The 5,380-nt window shown below is 45.2% G+C and overlaps 1 non-coding gene across 1 annotated transcript; it reads right to left on the reverse strand.

Moving 5' to 3' along the window:
• Positions 1-5,017: 5,017 nt before the first annotated feature.
• On the reverse strand, positions 5,018-5,092 carry Trnat-ugu (transfer RNA threonine (anticodon UGU)). The gene has a single exon. It is a non-coding gene; the product is annotated as a tRNA-Thr (tRNA).
• Positions 5,093-5,380: the final 288 nt, after the last annotated feature.

Genomic DNA, 5,380 nt, shown 5'->3' on the forward strand with positions numbered 1-5,380 from the left:
ACATATAAATGTCTGCACACGTATGTGAACAAACAAAGAAGTAAGCAAACGGTATGAACAGGAGGGCAATATCAAAGGTTCTCGGGCCCGCCAACACGTCGCAGCAGCAAATTCCCGATATTTTACGTAAATAGAGTTTGGTACAACTTCCAAAGGGCTCCGTCTGGAACTGCAAGACATACTGTTCAGCAGTTGGCTGGAGGCAGCCGTTCTGGAAAAGGCGCGCCGCACGAATTCCAGGGAACAGAGAAAATCGAGTTTCGCACAGTAATGAAGTTATTTGTAAAACTTTTTACGCCAACCGAAATTAATTGGAGACTCATAAATTTAACCTTTAGTATCCACTGTGATGAACTGGTCAGCCGAATTCAAGCAACGCCGTGAAATGCTGCAAGAACGTCCGGAGAGGGAAACCACAGCAAAAATCGTCGACAATGTGCTCATTATGATCCTGGATGATCGGCGTACGAAGGTGCTTCGAGTATGCTAAGACTGCATAGATTCCAAACCTGCGTGTTTGCTACATGTTGCAGGGAAATATTGGACATTCGAAGGCATTGTCCAAGTTAAATGACTCACTTTCTACCGACAGATCACTACCGAATTCGCACGACAATTTCCGAACAGTGTTAGGCGCGATTTCATATAAACAAAACTGATTTGCGTGGGTATGAGGCAGTGGATGGAACAATGATTCACAGCTACACATAAGCATCAAAGCAACAATTTAAACATTGGACAAAATGTCGATTGTTCAGTCATCAGTGGGAGATGTCATAGTATTTCCGTTTTCTACGCGAAATGTCTTTAACTGATAGTCTTCAAGAAGTTGAAAGATTGACTGGGGAGTATTATCCTACTCTTGAAGAGGCTTTGGAATTAAAAAAAAATAGGATAAGTGACCCGCATTTCAGAACAAAATAATCATTTAATAATAATTTATGAAGACAACACACTTGCCCACGAAAGCGTCTCGCAGTTGGAAAACTGATGGGTCTTAATTAAGAAGTGTTGGAACATCTGCCCGATCGTTCAGGCTTTTAGGCTTCCATCTCATCCCGAAACTCTCTCTTGTTGGCCTCTGTCCAAAAAGCGTTTGCAGTACTTAGAGAGGTATACTAGAAACACGGTAACGCCTTTCTGGGTGAAGCACATTAATATTAAAGAAACTGATACTGAAACATAGTGTATGTTCGAAAACAAAATTTTCATTTTCACTATCAGGCCTAGAAATTTACGGCCCACATTGGAGCGACACACTTCTTACTGCAATTATATTGGCGGACATAAGATTTTCCAAACGTATGGATCACAAATTCGCTAATTTTCCACAAATCAAACTCTTTTCCACCTAGCCATCGGCAGCGACACTTGCAAGAGAACTCCAACATTATATGCTCACCTCTCTGTCTCATCCTGTACCCAAACACCATTCCATGTCACCTGACACTCACTTCTACTACTCTATCCCTTCTCAAATACATTAACTATTTTTGTTGTGGTCTTCATTCCAAAGACTCGTTCGATACACCTCTCCATTCTACTCTATCCAGCACAAGCCTCTTTAAATCCAAATAACTGCTGCAACCTACATCCTATCGAATCTGCTTATTATATTCATCTCTTTCTCTCCCACTACGATTTTTACCCTCACGCTTCCTTCCGATATTAAGCTGCTAATTCCTTGGTGTCACAGAATGTGTCCTGTTAACACATTCCTTCTTTTGGTCAAATTGTGCGACAAATTTCTTGTCTCCCCAATTCTATTCAGTACCTTCATATTAGTTACGTAATCTACGTATTTAATCTTCAGGATTCTTCTGTTGCACCACATTTCGAAAGCTTCTATTCCCTTCTTGCCTAAACTGTCTATCATCCACGTTTCACTTTCGTCTTCAGACAAATACTTTCAGAAAAGACTTTTTAACGCTTAATCTATATTCGGTATTACCAAGTTTCTCTTTTTCGGAAGCGCTTTTCTTGCCATTGCCAGGCTAGTATTTATATCCTATCTACTTCGGCCATCATCAGTTAATTTGCCGCCCAAATAGAAAAACTCATCCACTATTTTGAGTGTCCCATTTCCTAATCTGATTTCCTTAGCCACACCTGATTTAATTGAACTACAATCCGTTATACTTGGTCTTGTATTTGTTGATTTTAATCTTATCTCCTCCTTTCAAGACACTGTCCATTCCATTCAACTACCCATCCAAGTCTCTAACAGTACTACGTTGTCGTCGGCAAACCACAAAAATTTTTTTCTTCTCCCTGAACTTTAATTTCTATTCCAAATTTGTTCCTGGTTTCCTTACTGCTTGCTCAATACACAGATTGAATAACATCGGAGATAGGTTACAACCTTCTCAAACACTACTTCCCTTTCGTGCTCCTCGACTCTTATATCTGCTGTCTGGTCTCTATACAAGCTGTAAATAGCCTTGCGCTCCCAGTATTATACCCCTGCTGCCTTAAGAATTTTGAATAGTGTGTTCCAGTCAACATTGTCTAAAGCTTTCCCTAAGTCTAGAAATACTATAAACGTAGGTTTGGCTCTCCTTAATCTATAAATCGTAGCGTCAGTACTGGCTCTCGTGCTCCTGCATTTTTTCGGAATCCAAACTGAACTTCTCAAAGGTGAATTTCTATCAGTTTTTCCGTTCTTCTGCAAATAATTCGTGTTAGTATCTCGCAATCATGACTTACTAAACCGATATTACTGTCGTATTCACACCTGTCAGCAACTGCTTTCTCTGAAACAGGAATTATTACATATTTCTTGAAGTCAGAGTCACCAGTCTCACACATCTTGCACACCACACGCAATAGTTTCGTCATGGCTGGCTCTCCCATGATTATCAGTAGTTCTACTCCTGGGGCCTCGATTCAACTTAGGTTTTTCAGTATTCAGCAACTTCTTATCTCAGTAAATCTCCTATCACAGTTTCATCTACGTCCTCTTCCACTTCTATCATGCTGCCTTCAAGTTAATCTCCCTTTTAGAGACCCTCTACATACGTTTTCCACCTTTCAGCTTTCCCTTCTTTGCTTAGGGCTAGTATTCCATCTGAGCTCTCGACACTCATACAGCTGCTTCTCTTTTCTCCAGAGGCCTCTTTAGTTTTCCTTTAGGGGTTATCTACACTCCTGGAAATTGAAATAAGAACACCGTGAATTCATTGTCCCAGGAAGGGGAAACTTTATTGACACATTCCTGGGGTCAGATACATCACATGATCACACTGACAGAACCACAGGCACATAGACACAGGCAACAGAGCATGCACAATGTCGGCACTAGTACAGTGTATATCCACCTTTCGCAGCAATGCAGGCTGCTATTCTCCCATGGAGACGATCGTAGAGATGCTGGATGTAGTCCTGTGGAACGGCTTGCCATGCCATTTCCACCTGGCGCCTCAGTTGGACCAGCGTTCGTGCTGGACGTGCAGACCGCGTGAGACGACGCTTCATCCAGTCCCAAACATGCTCAATGGGGGACAGATCCGGAGATCTTGCTGGCCAGAGTAGTTGACTTACACCTTCTAGAGCACGTTGGGTGGCACGGGATACATGGGGACGTGCATTGTCCTGTTGGAACAGCAAGTTCCCTTGCCGGTCTAGGAATGGTAGAACGATGGGTTCGATGACGGTTTGGATGTACCGTGCACTATTCAGTGTCCCCTCGACGATCACCAGTGGTGTACGGCCAGTGTAGGAGATCGCTCCCCACACCATGATGCCGGGTGTTGGCCCTGTATGCCTCGGTCGTATGCAGTCCTGATTGTGGCGCTCACCTGCACGGCGCCAAACACGCATACGACCATCATTGGCACCAAGGCAGAAGCGACTCTCATCGCTGAAGACGACACGTCTCCATTCGTCCCTCCATTCACGCCTGTCGCGACACCACTGGAGGCGGGCTGCACGATGTTGGGGCGTGAGCGGAAGACGGCCTAACGGTGTGCGGGACCGTAGCCCAGCTTCATGGAGACGGTTGCGAATGGTCCTCGCCGATACCCCAGGAGCAACAGTGTCCCTAATTTGCTGGGAAGTGGCGGTGTGGTCCCCTACGGCACTGCGTAGGATCCTACGGTCTTGGCGTGCATCCGTGCGTCGCTGCGGTCCGGTCCCAGGTCGACGGGCACGTGCACCTTCCGCCGACCACTGGCGACAACATCGATGTACTGTGGAGACCTCACGCCCCACGTGTTGAGCAATTCGGCGGTACGTCCACCCGGCCTCCCGCATGCCCACTATACGCCCTCGCTCAAAGTCCGTCAACTGCACATACGGTTCACGTTCACGCTGTCGCGGCATGCTACCAGTGTTAAAGACTGCGATGGAGCTCCGTATGCCACGGCAAACTGGCTGACACTGACGGCGGCGGTGCACAAATGCTGCGCAGCTAGCGCCATTCGACGGCCAACACCGCGGTTCCTGGTGTGTCCGCTGTGCCGTGCGTGTGATCATTGCTTGTACAGCCCTCTCGCAGTGTCCGGAGCAAGTATGGTGGGTCTGACACACCGGTGTCAATGTGTTCTGTTTTCCATTTCCAGGAGTGTATTTTTACCATAGTGAAACATGTTTCTAAATTATTCCTTTACTGCTTAGCCATTTTTCATTGCCTGTCAATCGTATTATTTGGACGTTTGTATTCCCTTTCACCTGCTTCATTTGCTGCATTTTCATCATTTCTCAATTAACTATGCAATCTCCTATGCCTTCCAAGGATTTCTACGAGGCCTTGTCTTTTTACCTATTTGGACCTTCACTGCCTTCACTATTTCATGTCTTAAATCTACTCATTTATCTTCAGCTGTATTCCTTTTTCCTTGTTCTAGTCAACCGTTTCCTAAAGGTCTCTCCGAAACTCTCAACAACTTCTGGTTCTTTCAACTTAGGTTGCAGCTCCTTAATTTCAAAACTCTTTTCAAGTTTTGAAATGATAATTAAATGGACACCCTAGCTGCAAACAGGCGTGGATGTACTTCATTGCGGACATGTTGAAAATGTGTGCCCCGACCGGGACTCGAACCCGGGATCTCCTGCTTACATGGCAGACGCTCTATCCATCTGAGCCACCGCGGGCACAGAAGATAGTGCGTCTGCAGGGACTTTTCCCTTGCACGCTCCACGTGAGATCCACATTCCCAACATGTCCACACTACTACATTCGTAGTGCGCCTAACAGATGTTTGCCCATCATACTCATTACACGTGGCAGATTAATCTACCAAGTCCCGTACGAGTTCGGGCATAGCGTGTGCGTTCGCACAAGTTCTTTAGTTTTAATCTGCAGTTCATAACCAAAAAATTATGGTCAAATTCGTATCGGTGCCTGGACATGTCTTGCAATTTGAAATCTGGTTCTGAAATC

This window comes from Schistocerca cancellata, chromosome 6 (genome assembly GCF_023864275.1).
Source record: "Schistocerca cancellata isolate TAMUIC-IGC-003103 chromosome 6, iqSchCanc2.1, whole genome shotgun sequence".
NCBI lineage: Eukaryota > Metazoa > Arthropoda > Insecta > Orthoptera > Acrididae > Schistocerca > Schistocerca cancellata.